A 15,068-nucleotide genomic window follows, 5' to 3' on the forward strand; every position below is an offset into this window, starting at 1 on the left:
CTCCTGATTTCCATATTGGATTTGCTCGCCCTTGTTAACCTTATTTTTGTGGTCCCTCGTTCTAGCTATCCATGCAAATGGAAGCATCTTCTCTTTGCCTATCCTATAAAACTCAAAAAGATTATCCGGCTCCGCTTTTTTAGAAAAAAGGGCTCCAGGCTGTTTTATCTTTCCTAATAGAATTCTATCAAAATGAATAATAATAAACTTTATTATTGTCACAAGTAGACATACATTAATACTGCAATGAAGTTACTGTGAAAATCCCCTAGTCGCCACACTCGGCTCCTGTTCGGGTACACAGAGGGAGAATTTAGCATGTCCAAATTACCTAATAGCAGGTCTTTCGGGACTTGTGGGACAAAACCGGAGCACCTGGAGGAAACCCACGCAGACACGGGGAGAACATGCAGACTCCGCACAGACAGTGACCCAAGGCGGGAATCGAACCTGGGAACACTGTCGTTGTGAAGCAGCAGTGCTAACTACTGTGCTACTGAGGCCCCTTCTCAATGGCCTCCATATCATTTTTATAATATGAACACCGGAACTGTTTACAGTATGCCCAAGTATGTTCTAACCAAGGTTCAACATAATTTCTCTGTTTTTCAATTCTATTCCTCTAGAAATGCATCCTTGTGCTTTGCTTCCCCTATTTGGATTTATTTAAGGCTTCATAAACCCACATTGCTACTTATTCCAAAATTGCTCTGCTGCTGTATCTCATTTAGACACACTCGGGCGATTTCTACTCGCGTTTCTGGCTTGCGGGATTGACGGCGGGAGCAGGAAATCTCACAGGAGTCCCAAAACGCAATGGAAATCTCGACATTGAATGTTGGGATCCCCATTTGAATACATTTAGGTCTATTTATCAGGTCTTTATGCCTGATAATCGCACCCCCCCCCCCCCCCCCCCCCCCCCCCCCCCATTAGTTTGCCCATTAATGTTAATGTGAGAGCTCTCTGAGGTGGATCACCACAGATCCCCCACGACACCCACGTGGCGGACAAAACTCACCAGAGGCGCGCAGGTGAGTACATCCCCTTGGGGGAAGAGGGTGATGCCTGGACCATGCCCCCTGGAACCGGCCCTGGCACTGGTCCCAGAAATGGTGTTCCGTTTGGGGGGAAGGGGGTGTTGCTTGGAGAGTGGATTCCATTGAGGGATGGGGTTGTTTCTATAATCACTGCTTCACATTGATCTATATTGAAATTAATTTTGTCACAGCAGTCTTCTGTATTGCAGAAGTCTATTGTATTAAACACACAATTTAGACTCGTTGAAAAATTTTGGCACGTCCTTTCAATTCCTGAGTCCACATTGTTTATGTAACTGCTTAACAACAGTGGTTCCAGCACTTGTGGAACAACACTTCTGATCATTTGCCCGTCTGAGATGTGACCCTTATTTTCTGTTTGTTAGCAGCCAGTTTGTTATCCATTCTTCCAGTCCAAAGATGTGTAAGTTAAGTTACAGGGATAGGGCGGGGAGAGTGGGCCTAGGCGGTGTAAGGAACAAAGAACAATACAGCACAGGAACAGGCCCTTCAGCCCTCCGAGACTATACCAGTCATGATACCACCCTTGGCCAAAACCCTCAGCACTTCCTAGTGCCGTATTCCTCTATACCCATCCTATCCATGTATTTGTCTAGAAGACTTTTGAATACCATTACTGTATCTGCTTCCCTCGTAAATCCTTGTCAGTCCCCTTATTTTCCTTTGTAATTTCTGTCCTTTTTGGCTTTTAACTTTTGTATCTGGATGATTACTGAAGCACCCCCAGTACGAGTGCTACATGGTCTAGCTCAAGGAGAGCCCCAGAGCAATGTTCTATTTGGATGGATCCAGTGATGTCACTTTTGATGGACTTGGCCAGCAACCAATCGGCTCCACTGAAATCCCAGGACTTGGCAAGTACTCGATGTGGATAAGTCTGGATTGTTCCAGAAGGTTATGACAAAGAAGGCAGACCCCATTTTTGTTTTCATGCTTCATTTGAACCAGGAGAGGGGAGACTAAGGTTTGCATTCTCCCTGTAATCTTATGCCTGGTAATTAAAGCTAACCAGCCTATGAAAGTTTCACTTCTGATTAATAAGGAAGTCACAGTGCTTATAGATTTCTTCTGCGACTTGTCTCTCTAAAGGTCTTGAAAAAAGTAGCCTTTTCTCTCTCTCTCTCTGCCCTACAGCCAGTTAAAACCTGTAAGAAGACCAAACCAGTGGTTGATAGGGAGAGTGGGTGGAAAACCTCTCAAATAAAATTCTTGGGTAGAGAACTTTAATTTTACCTCAGTGACACCGAGAGCCAATCTGGTGGCGACCAGTCAGGATTGAATCGACCTATGGAGAAATCTTCATTGTGAAGGCCCAGATTGCTAAAAGTGAAAGTGACTCCTGAGAAGAATTCCTACAGCCTGCAAGAGCTGGTTGAAGGCACAAACCAGAAGTTCCGATCAAACTGGTGGGTTTCAACACCTGGCGTTCGGGAAGATAGCCGACTACAAAGACTACCAGCTCAGCAGCAAAGATATTCATCTCATGCCCTTTTAATCCCCATTATTTTGATCCTTTCACCTTCCCACTGTGTCTGCCTTGTGTGGGTAGAGCGTGGGGTGGTGAAGTGGAGTAACTACCGTTGTTCTATTATCACCATTAGATGTTTATCTCTTGTAAATGAACAGCTTTTTTTGTGTTTTACTTACAAATCTGGTGCCTGCATGTCATTGAAGCAGTGGAGGGCCAAAGGTCCCAAAAGACTTTATATGAATTATTGGTTAATTCACTTAGGTTGGAACTCGGCGGCCTGTGGGGCTGGAATTGACCGCTCACTCACCCAGGGTGCCGTTAGAGTGGGATTCCTTTTCAGAGGGTCGGTGCAGAATCAATGGGCTGAATGGCCTCCTTCTGCACTGTCGGCATTCTATGTTCCATGACTCCATGTGCTCTGGCTTCAGTCATGGGTACACACATGGTTCCTTATCACAGAACATTTGAAAATCCAAATAGATTAAATCAACTGCTTTACATTTTACCTACCACTTCTTCTGTTAATTCAAACAATTCAATAATGTTAGTCAACTGTGGCCTTCCCTATTGAAATTTGTGCTGTTTCTGGATGGTTTTTCTATTGCACCTGTGAGTAAGGCTTCTATTTGCTTACTTCTATCTGTACATAGAGGTTTCTTATGGTTCTATACAACAAGACTTGCCATTATGTTGCCGAAAAAAGGATCCCTATACCCACACTTGAGATTGGCCCTGAATGGATACATCTCACTGGATTTATTTTTATTGTTCCAAAGGACCGTCTTCCATATCTGACTTTCCAGAGAGCTTTATGGTTCCTTTTGTGGAGTTCTAGGTGGTTTATGTGATGATGTGTGGCTGACGACTCTGTGATTATTGATGCTTGCGTAGTGGAGTCTTTGAAAGATATTACTGAGGTATTCAAGATTCCTAAGAAAATAAAGGTGGTTTACAGACAATGAAGATCTACCATAGGGCGGCACGGTAGCAGAGTGGTTAGCATTGTTGCTTCACAGCGCCAGCGACCCGGGTTCAATTCCCGGCTTGGGTCACTATCTGTGTGGAGTCTGCACGTTCTCCCTGTGTCTTCATGCGTTTCCTATGAGTGCTCCAGTTTTCTCCCACAGTTCAAAGGTGTGCGGGTTAGGTGGATTGGTCACGCTGAACTGCCCTGTAGTGTCCAAAAGTTAAGTGGGGTTTCTAGGTTACAGGGTTAGGGTAAAGGTGTGGGCTTGGGTAGGGTGCTCTTTCAGGCGCCAGTGTAGACTTGATGGGCCGAATAGCCTCCTTCTGCACTGTAAATTCTATGATTGTATGATTCTAGATGGTGAATGTGTGGTGGTATCAACTGCTGAAAGTAGTTAATGAGGACTGAGTGATTGCGAATCGGTCGGTTAGAGTTTATAACATTTTCCAGCACTGTACTTAGCTATATTATCTTTGGCCCATGCCACTGATTTCATTTCCCACCCCCTCCCCTACTCTTGTTTCAGGTTGAAACAGATCGTTTGTAACATCAGAGTTCTATTTCACACTGAGCTCCCATCCTTTACATTCCAAGCTTTGACTTTTGCGATATTATTTCCGCCCCCCCACTGTTTGCTCGTTGTGATCTCTCTTTAATTGGCTCTGTTTATGGCGGTTAATATGGTTGTCTTCCTTAATTCTAATTGCGTTTGCTCAAGAGTTGCCAGATATCTTTCGATAACGCCGCAAGGTTCAAAACCGAATACTGATCAAAGACTCGATACACCAGTTAGTAAGTTCAAAATCCGTGCTCATTTATTTGCACACACAGTCAAATATACTCATGCACAAAACTCTACCAACTAAACTATCACTACTACTAAAGCCTATACTTAGCTTCAGGTGCCCACTCAGTTAGAGGAACAATGGCCGTTGTCTGGCTCTGAGGCTGCTGGGTTCGAACTGGTACGGAATAGTAGCTAGGAGCGTCTATCTCGTAGCGTGCGTTGACTTTGGACTTACTTGTTCTCGTGCAGCTGCTAGGCAGGTCTCTCCTCGCTGAGAGCCAAGGCCAAGAGAGCGATTCTCTCTTGGGGGCTTCTTCTTATACCCAAAAGGGGCTTTGCGGCTTTTGGGTGGGCCTTGTACTTGGTTCCAATTAATTGGACCGTATCTTGATCGTTGGTATCGATCTCGACCAATAAAGGGGTGGGTGCCCTGATTGCTGGGCGGGTCCTAGGTGGCCGTTGGTCTGCTTTGTTCTAGTCTCCTCTGGCGCCGGGGTGTCAGCTTTAGTATCGTTTATCTAAATGTTACTCTTTTGTCCCTGGAGATGGCTCATTGGTATGCTAATGGCTTTGCAGTATTGGTCTTGTCTGGGAGCTACAGCTCCAATCAACAGACAAACCTTGCACCTGCTTGCTTTCTCAGCATTGTCCATTTTCCCTGCATTCTTTGCAAAGTGTCCATTTTGTAATCGGGACGTGGCCACCCCAGGTGGCTACACCGCCTCTCAGTCCGTTGTTAAAACCCTAATCCGTGCCTTTGTCAACTCTAGCCTTTATTCTGACCTCTTCCGGCTGAACCCTATCATCTCCAGGTTCAGTAACTATAAGCTCAATCCAAAATACTTCTAACCTACACTAAGTCCTGCTCACCCATCGCTTCTGCTGTCCTTTATAGTCTCCTGGTCCCTAAAGTATCCAATCTAAAATTGTCTCTCGGCAGTTAAATCAGTTCCTGGCTCTCCCTTTGTTCTCTCTGTATCCCCCTCGGGGCTTCTGTAATGTTTGTTTTCTTGTGCATCCTTTTGTCTTTTCCTCACCATTGTCATGTTCGCTCCCCCCATATCTTCGTTGCTCACTACCCATTTATGCCTGATTATCGCATACTTTTCTTTATTAAAGGCACTATGTAAATGCAGCTTGTTTTATTCCTGTGTAGGCAGCAGGTTTGTTAATTTACCTTCAGGCAAAATAACTGGCTGTCCAGATACTATTACACAGCAATACACTGCCTTTGTTTATTAAGAAATATGCCACACACGATAGCACAGTGGGTACCGCTGTTGCTTCACAGCTCCAGGGTCCCAGGTTCGATTCCCGGCTTGGGTCACTGTCTGTGGAGTCTGCATGTTCTCCCTGTGTCTGCGTGGGTTTCCTCCCACAAGTCCTGAAAGACGTGCTGTTAAGTAATTTGGACATTCTGAATTCTCCCTCTGTGTACCCGAATAGGTGCCGGAATGTGGCGACGAGGGGCTTTTCACAGTAACTTCATTGCAGTGTTAATATAGGCCTACTTGTGACAATAAAGATTATTATATTGTTATTACTATGTAGAATCATGCAACACAGAAACAAGCCTTGCAAATGGATATACTAAACACATTATCAGATTCTTGCGCCATATGTGCATTTACTGTTTCTTGCATTACAACATACCTATATATAAGCTCCTAATAGCTGGAAGGAAATCAGTTATAGAACATAGACCATTACAGCGTAGTACAGCCCTTCGGCCCTCGATGTTGCGCCATCCTGTGAAACCCCTCTAAAGTTCCTCTACACTATTCCCTTTTCGTCCATATGTCTATCCAATGACCATTTGAATGCGTTTAGGGTTGGCGAGTCCACTACTGTTGCTGGCAGGGCATTCCACGCCCTTACTATCTGAGTAAAGAACCTACCTCTGACATCAGTCCTATATCTATCTCCCCTCAATTTATAGCTATGTCCCCTCGTGCTGGACATCACCATCCGAGGAAAAAGGCTCTCAATGTCCACCCTATCTAATCCTCTGATCATCTTGTATGCCTCAATTAAGTCACCTCTTAACCTTCTTCTCTCTAACGAAAACAGCCTCAAGTCCATCAGCCTCTCCTCATATGACCTTCCCTCCATACCAGGCAACATCCTTGTAAATCTCCTCTGTATCCTTTCCAATGCTTCTACATCCTTCCTATAATGTGGCGACCAGAACTGCACACAATACTCCAAATGCGGCCGCACCAGAGTTTTGTACAACTGCAACATGACCTCATGGCTCCGAAACTCAATTCCTCTACCAATAAAAGCTAACACACCGTACGCCTTCTTAACAACCCTCTCAACCTGGGTGGCAACTTTCAGGGATCTATGGACATGGACACCGAGTTCTCTCTGCTCGTCCACACTACCAAGAATCTTACCATTAGCCCAGTACTCTGCCTTCCTGTTATTCCTTCCAAAATGAATCACCTCACACTTTTCTGCATTAAACTCCATTTGCCACCTCACCTGTCAGCCCAGCTCTGCAGCTTATCTATGTCCCACTGTAACTTGTAACACCCTTCTGCACTGTCCACAACTCCACCGACTTTAGTGTCATCTGCAAATTTACTCACCCATCCTTCTATGCCCTCTTCCAGATCATTTATAAAAATGACAAACAGCAGCGGCCCCAAAACAGATCCTTGTGTTACACCACTAGTAACTGGACACCAGTCAAAACATTTCCCATCAACCACCACCCTTTGTCTTCTATCAGCCAGCCAATTTCTGATCCAAACTGCTAAATCACCCTGAATCCCATGCCTCTGTATTTTCTGCAATAGCCTACAGTGGGGAACCTTATCAAAAGCTTTACTGAAATCCATATACACCACATCAACTGCTTCACCCTCATCCACCTATTTGGTCACCTTCTCGAAGAACTCAATGAGGTTTGTGAGGCACAACCTACCCTTCACAAAACCATGTTGACTATCTCTAATCAAATTATTCCTTTCCAGATGATTAATACATCCTATCTCTTATAAACCTTTCCCACAACAGAAGTAAGGCTCACTGGTCTATAGTTACCGGGGCTATCTCTACTCCCCTTCTTGAACAAGGGGACGACATTTGCTATCCTCCAGTCTTCTGGCACTATTCCCGTAGACAAGGATGACTTAAAGATCAAAGCCAGAGTTCAGCAATCTCCTCCCTAGCTTCCCAGAGAATCCTAGGATAAATCCCATCCGGCTCAGGGGACTTATCTATTTTCACACTTTCCAGAATCGCTAACACCTCCTTATGAACCTCAAGCCCTTCTCGTCTAGTAGCCTGTATCTCAGTATTCTCCTCGACAGCTTTGTCTTTTTCCTGTGTGAATACAGATGGAAAATACTCATTTAGCACCTCTCCTATCTCCTCGGACTCCACTCACAACCTCCCACTACTGTCCTTGACTGGCCCTACTCTTACCTTAGTCATTCTTTTATTCCCGACATATCTATAGAAAGCTTTAGGGTTATCCTTGATCCTACCTGCCAAAGACTTCTCATGTCCTCGCTTGGCTCTTCTTAGCTCTCTCTTTAAAGCCTTCCTAGCTAACTTGTAACTCTCAAGCGTCCTAACTGAACCATCACGTCTCATCTTTACATAAGCCTCCTTCTTCCTCTTGACAAGTGTTTCAACTGCTTTAGTAACCCATGATTCCCTCGCTCGACCACTTCCTTCCTGCCTAACAGGTACATACTTATCAAGGACACGCAGTAGCTATTCCTTGAACATGCTCCACATTTCCATTGTGTCCATCCCCTGCAGTTTTCCTCTCCAGCCGATGCATCCTAAGTCTTGCCTCATCGCATCATAATTGCCTTTCCCCCAGCTATAACTCTTGCCCTGTGGTGTATACCTATCCCTTTCCATCGCTAAAGTAAACGTAATCGAATTGTGGTCACTATCACCAAAGTGCTCACCTACCTCCAAATCTTTTTTTTTAATAAATTTAGATTACCCAATTATTTTTTCCAATTAAGGGGCAATTTAGCGTGGCCAATCCACCTACTCTGCACATTTTTGTGTTGTGGGGGCGAAACCCACGCAGACACGGGGAGAATGTGCAAACTCCACACGGACAGTGACCCAGAGCCGGGATCGAACCTGGGACCTCAGCGCCGTGAGGCGGTTGTGCTAACCACTAGGCCACCATGCTGCCCTGCCTACCTCCAAATCTAACACCTGTCCTGGTTCATTACCCATTACCAAATCCAATACGGCCTCGCCTCTTGTTGGCCTATCTACATACTGCATCAAGAAACCCTCCTGCACACATTGGACAAAAACGGACCCATCTAAAGTACTCGAACTATAGTGTTTCCAGTCAATATTTGGAAAGTTAAAGTCCCCCATAACAACTACCCTGTTACTTTCGCTCCTATCCAGAATCATCTTTGCAATCCTTTCCTCTCCATCTCTGGAACTTTTCGGAGGCCTATAGAAAAGCCCTAACAGGGTGACCTCTCCTTTCCTGTTTCTTAACTCAGCCCATACTACCTCAGTATTCGAGTCCTCATCAAATGTCCTCTCAGCCACCGTCATACTGTCCTTGACTAACAATGCCACTCCTCCCCCTCTCTTACCACCTTCCCTGAGCTTACTGAAATATCTAAACCCCGGAACAACCATTCCTCGCCCTGCTCTATCCATGTCTCTGAAATGGCCACAATATCGAAGTCACAGGTACTAACCCATGCCGCAAGCTCACCCATCTTATTCCGGATGCTCCTGGCATTGAAGTAGACGCACTTTAAACCATCTTCCTTCCTGCCGGTACACTCCTGCAACTTTGAAACCTTACTCAGGACCTCACTACTCTCAGCTTCTTGTATACTGGAGCTACAATTCAGGTTCCCAATCCTCTGCTGAACTAGTTTAAACCCTCCCGAAAGTTAATTTAGCTTCTATTTTGTGTCCTGCTAAAACATGTTAGAATTGTTTTTGCAAACACAGGAAAGATAAATTGAAGCTGTTCTTAACAATATTTTGACATTGTGGCACAAGTCCTCGTTGTAGTTCCAAATGGGGGATAAAGCACCAGTTCCCCCTGATCGATGAAAACTGAGCTTTTCCAGTTACAAAGGTCCTATGGGCCAATATATGCTCAGTTATCGATGAACATCAGCTGCCATGAAATCCTATATTGGCCAGGTGTGGAATGATCTGGCCAGTTGCAATCAATAAGATTTCAAAGCTGTTACACTAGCAAACGCCGTTGGCTAAAATGACCACCAAAGAACATCAGGTTTGGAAACATTGGTGACATTGACGGCATTTGGAAAATATATCTTTTGAAGAAAGAAACCTGGCATCATTGGCTGGTCTGGCCCACATATGACTCCAATCTTACACAAAAGAGATTGACTCCTAACTGCCCTCTGAATTCTGGCAAGACTATCAGTCATGGAAACCGGGCATGGGCAATAGCTGTTGGCCTTTCCTGTCATGCCCCCATCCTATTTTTGTTTTTTTTATAAAAACAGGTATTTTTTCAGAACTATTGGCCAATGAGCTTGCTGAGAAAGGGACAGGCATCTTTTTCTTAAGATGGATGTTACAGGGTTTATGTTTCTCAGTTTTCAGTTGCATTGTACAGCTTGGAACAATTATGTCTGACTTGGCTCTAGCAAAGCACAGTAAGAAGTCTTACAACAACAGGTTAAAGTCCAACAGGTTTGTATGGAATGACTTGCTTTCGGAGCGCAGCTCATTCATCGGGTGAGTGATGAAGGCCCCCTGCCTCTCACCTGATGAAGGAGCTGCGCTCCGAAAGCTGATGATTCCAAACAAACCTGTTGGACATTAACCTGGTTATTGTGCCCACCCCAGCCCAACGCCGGCATCTCGACATCATGGCTACCATCTAATAAAGCAGTAATCCAGATAAAGGATTCCTTCTTCTCTGAGGCACTTGGGATTGTCCTGCGATCAATGCAAAATACAGGAAGTTGGATTGCTCACAAGTGCTGTTGGCAGAAACACTGAAGAACATTCGGGAGATGTATATGTCTGAAAACTAAGAGATTCAAGACTGCTTTTGAAAACTCAATTTGATATTCCGTTTTTCAGAAGGGAATCTTGAACGTTTCAATTTTGAAGACGTTTAATCAAGAATGTAATGGGGTCCTTCAACCCCTCACAATGTTTGGATTAGAAAATGTTTGTCCGGAACAACAGAGTTTTAAAACCTATTGAAGTATCTAAAATATCAACAATCTGTTGCTTTGGGAGCCGTGAATTTCAGCTTTGCATGAGAATGGCTGCCCAGGAGGACTTCAATTTCCCTTTGTGCTTCTTTTGACATCCAACTGCTTGGTTGATTTCTGCTTACTCTCAGTTGCAGCTGATGAAGCTGCCCCGCTTGCAGTATTTATTTTTAGGACAGGGCAGTTAGTTTTTGTAAATTCATCTGCTGTGTCCTGTCAATTTAAGGTGTTATCGGAAACTTCGGACAAATAGCTGTATTCTCTGGGTCAAAACTGGGCCAAGACTTGCTTTCATGCTCCCAAAAATCAGTTACACCTATACCCTTTGGAGCGAGGCAAAGGTTACTTGAGATTCACAGACACTTTCCAGGTCGGGTCACTGGAGAGCAGTCAGGTTCAAAAGTCCTGGCTAGTGTTTCTTCTGTTTTCCAAGGACATTGAATCTGAATTGGTCCTGTGATACTAGTCTTAGAACCTCTGGTCTTTTTGGCTCAGTTTCCCTTACCGATTAAATAATTGGAACTGTTATAATTCAAAATAATTTTAATAATAATTTCAACCATGAAAACTGCAATAAGTACACCGTTTCCATTTGATAGGGGAAAATAAACTAATCACTAGACTTGGGTTTGTACAAAGTAACTAATGCGTGCCATGCAACTCAGCTTGCAGAACATTGTGAATGATTGATAACGATCCAATTGCTTCCACAGTTAAAGGATAAAGGATTTGTTCTGGAGATGGAGTAAATGGACCTGACAAAGCAAGTGCATACAACGGGATTCTCTTTTGTAGATCACCTGAGCATTAAGACCTGTGCCAAAAGTGTAGCCACTGGAGCATCCGCTGAATGTTACGATGACCTCCTCATCTATTGAGCTGCTCAGATCTGCATGAATGGGAAGCCGTTGCTAATCGTGCATAAGTTAGTCCATTTATCCCATCAGAGTGTCGACACTCAATAACTAATGTTCTAGGATGCACTTGAACAAGAAATCAACTTTGTTTCAAACACAAAGCCGATTAAACTGATTTGATATTGAAATGTCTTTATGACATCAGAGCAGTTACTGTGACATGAAGATACAGTGGACATTGAAGTACCAGTTTATACATTTACTGATGCAATTACTTGAATGAAATTGATTTGCATCAAAGGTAGATAACAAGGATGCCTCATTGCCGCGTTCATCTATTCTGTGGCAAAATTACACTGCAGGTCATAATACAATAGCTGCTTTTCTAATTTTTCTTCTGGGTAAGTGAGAGATATTAAGGTGTCTACTGCACAGCAAATTTTAGAAATAATTTTAACTTCATTAAATTTACAGCTCAGTAAATATATGACCAGTGACAACATTTAGAGATGTGAATAAATTATGGGGGGGTTTTCAGCCCGCTTTTAGCGTCGGAGAGAACGGCGAAACGCGATACTCTCCAGAGAGATTACCGTTTCCGATTTTCCCGGTCCCCATCACTTGGTTCACGCCCACAAAGTGCGAGAACCTAATTTTAATGGATTTTAATCAATTTAAATATGATTTCGCCAGTCCCCCCCCCCCCCCAAGATTCCCCTCTCCCCACTGAATATTCAAACCCCACTCACGTGATGTCACATCGGTGAGGTTTGCAACAGCGTTTTAAAATGGGATTTAATCAAGGGGATCCCTCCAATGGCATAAAGGTAAGTATAACCACTAGGAGGAGGGACTTGTGTGGCACTGCCCGGCGCGTGTTGGCACTGCTAAGTAGGCACAGTTTAAAGATGGCGGCCCGTGTCATGTGGACTCAGATACTGGTTCTATCAGGTCCTGCCTCGGCAGAACGATGGCGTAAACCACGCCCACTCATTTATTTTCTCAGAGAGGCTCAAGATCTAGAGAGAAAACTGGCCTGTGCAACTGGAGAGCTCCAGGCTGGGTTTTGGCCTGAGCCTGATGCTGAAAAAATATGGTATTTTTTCTGCTCTACATTTCTACCAAAATAATGTTTTCAAATTTCAAAAGCAAGACAACAAGGTTTGAGCTGTTTGCAATTCTCAATAGCGTTTGTCCACCTTCTAACTTTCTTTGCGACTGACTAAAGTTCACAAGTATTTAATTGGCTGTAGCTTGCGTTCGGATGTTCTGAGGTTGTGAAAGGTGCTCTATAAATACAAGTCTTTCTTTATACTAACAGCAGTGGTCAGTTGGCAGCCGTTCATCCTACTCATGGTAATTGTTCTGCTTGACCTCACTCATCCTATCCACATTTTTCTTTGCTGTGACAGTTTAATTATTTGCTCCACTTTTATATTGGGTTGTTCTTCCTGATTTTACCAGGACTAGGCACATTTACTGTTGTGTGCATTCACCTGGCTCCTGTTTTGGAATCTTACAACACCAGGTTAAAGTCCAACAGGTTTGTTTCAAACACGAGCTTTCGGAGCACGGCTCCTTCTTCAGGTGAGCCGTGCTCCGAAAGCTCGTGTTTGAAACAAACCTGTTGGACTTTAACCTGGTGTTGTAAGACTTCTTACTGTGCTCACCCCAGTCCAACGCCGGCATCTCCACATCATGGCCTGTTTTGGAATGGCATCATTCCAGTTTAATTCTGTCACTCAGCATATTCGCCCAGCTGCCATTTGCAGTATGTTCGATTGCTGAATATTTAAGATTCTCCTAACGCACAGCAAATATTTGTCAATAACAAGAGCATAATACAGTACGTGGAGTGGTGCAACAATGACCATTTTGAAGGAAGTAATATTACTTTATCCTCCATTTGGTAAGACTACAGCTGACGAAGGTACCTGTATGTGTACACACGCTATCCATCCCCTTTATCATCATCTCATCAGCAAACGTCTTCAATTAGGTTCATTCTCTTCGGACATCATTTGTAATTAATGAATTTTAATTTCAGTATGTTAGGGGCTGGTTTAGCACACTGGGCTAAATCGCTGGCTTTTAAAGCAGACCCAGGCAGGCCAGCAGCACGGTTCAATTCACGTACCAGCCTCCCCGAAAAGGCGGCGGAATGTGGCGACTAGGGGCTTTTCATATTAACTTCATTGAAGCCTACTCGTGACAATAAAGCGATTTTCATTTCATTATGCCTGTGCATGTGGTACCTCAATTATCCAAAATATTCTCCTTCCCAGCTCTTCATTTTGGCATCTAAATAGGTTTGCAATGAGAAAATCCATGCAGGAGCACTGTTTCTAGATGTCCATCACGTCATGGTGGTGCGACATTGCTTCCATAACTACAACCTTCAGGGAAAGATTGATATCAGCCAGCATTGCACCGCTACAGCTAACACTACTTTGATTTTAATGATCACAAGTCAACATGAACCATTTTGGAGCATCACCATTTGGAAGGAAAAAGATCGCCTCAGCATTTGAGGGCCAAAACAAAGAGAACTGCAGACAAACTGTTCTGGTGATGTAACAGCAGGATAGAAGTGCCCTCCAGTTCCACAAAATTCTTATTCGTTTCCCTACTCTGTAATAAATGACCGCTGCTAAAGGGGCAAGTGTTGGAGTAGCTATGGGTGACCTCACTCCCACTTCCTCCTGGGAAATGCCTGTTATCACAGGCTCTAGCACTTTGTCAGTGAGTGCGCTTGATGCGTACAAGAGGAATCTGCTATTGATGGCAGGAGGTTTCCTCTCCACATTTGTATCGTTTTCTAGCCTTGTGGCTTCCGTATCTCAAAGGCCACGTAACTATCTTCCTCCACTCTCTGACTGACTTGCTTCTGATAACTTTCTACTTTATCTGACCGTGTCAGGTCAGATTGTGACAATTATGCTACTTGACCGAGCTAAATGAAAGCAAGGGGGCTGTCATGCTGAGAGACGGTCAAGACTGTCATAAATATGCAATACAAATAATTACCAAAGGAAAATTATTGTAGGCAGAGCAAACAAATGGAGCAGAGATTTGAAGAAAAAAGTATCTGATCTTTAAAAAGCCTACAATATGGTGAAGTACCCGAAATATTTCTGAATTGTGATCAGACACTGTATGACTGCAAAGATCTTTCCTCGTGATACCACAACAGTGTTCAAAATCTTGTTCTCCAGCGAAGCTGAGAATCTGTCTGTCAACAATGCTTCCCCCAAGCTTTCCAGGAATGAAAATGCTAGGGCAGCACGGTGGCACAGTGGTTAGCATTGCTGCCTACGGCGCTGAGGACCTGGGTTCGAATCCCGGCCCTGGGTCACTGTCCGTGTGGCGTTTGCACATTCTCCCCGTGTCTGCGTGCGTTTCACCCCCACACCCCAAAGATGTGCAGGGTAGGCGGTTTGGCCACGCTAAATTGCCCCTTAATTGGAAAAAAATAATTGGGTACTCTAAATTTATTTTTAAAAAAGGAATGAAAATGCTTTTTCTACGCTGTTTCATAGTGAGTGTATGCTGTTCTTTGTACCTAACCCTACAATTGTTGATCCCTTTCATAAAACAAATTGCAATGTTTAGTTTGGTGACACAAGCTAAAAATGAAATCTTAATTAAATCAGATGGTGCAACAACTTGGCACATAAACGGCTGACCTACAAGTGTTCGCTGGCTTC

At 44.0% G+C, this 15,068-nt stretch overlaps 1 protein-coding gene across 1 annotated transcript in view; it reads left to right on the top strand.

Annotated features, from left to right (window-relative positions):
• Window positions 1-15,068, top strand: part of cep72 (centrosomal protein 72) — a 216,146-nt gene that overhangs the window by 45,862 nt on the left and 155,216 nt on the right. The gene's annotated exons all lie outside the window — the stretch shown is intronic.

The sequence above is a fragment of the Scyliorhinus canicula genome, chromosome 5, assembly GCF_902713615.1.
Source record: "Scyliorhinus canicula chromosome 5, sScyCan1.1, whole genome shotgun sequence".
Taxonomy (NCBI): Eukaryota; Metazoa; Chordata; class Chondrichthyes; order Carcharhiniformes; family Scyliorhinidae; genus Scyliorhinus; species Scyliorhinus canicula.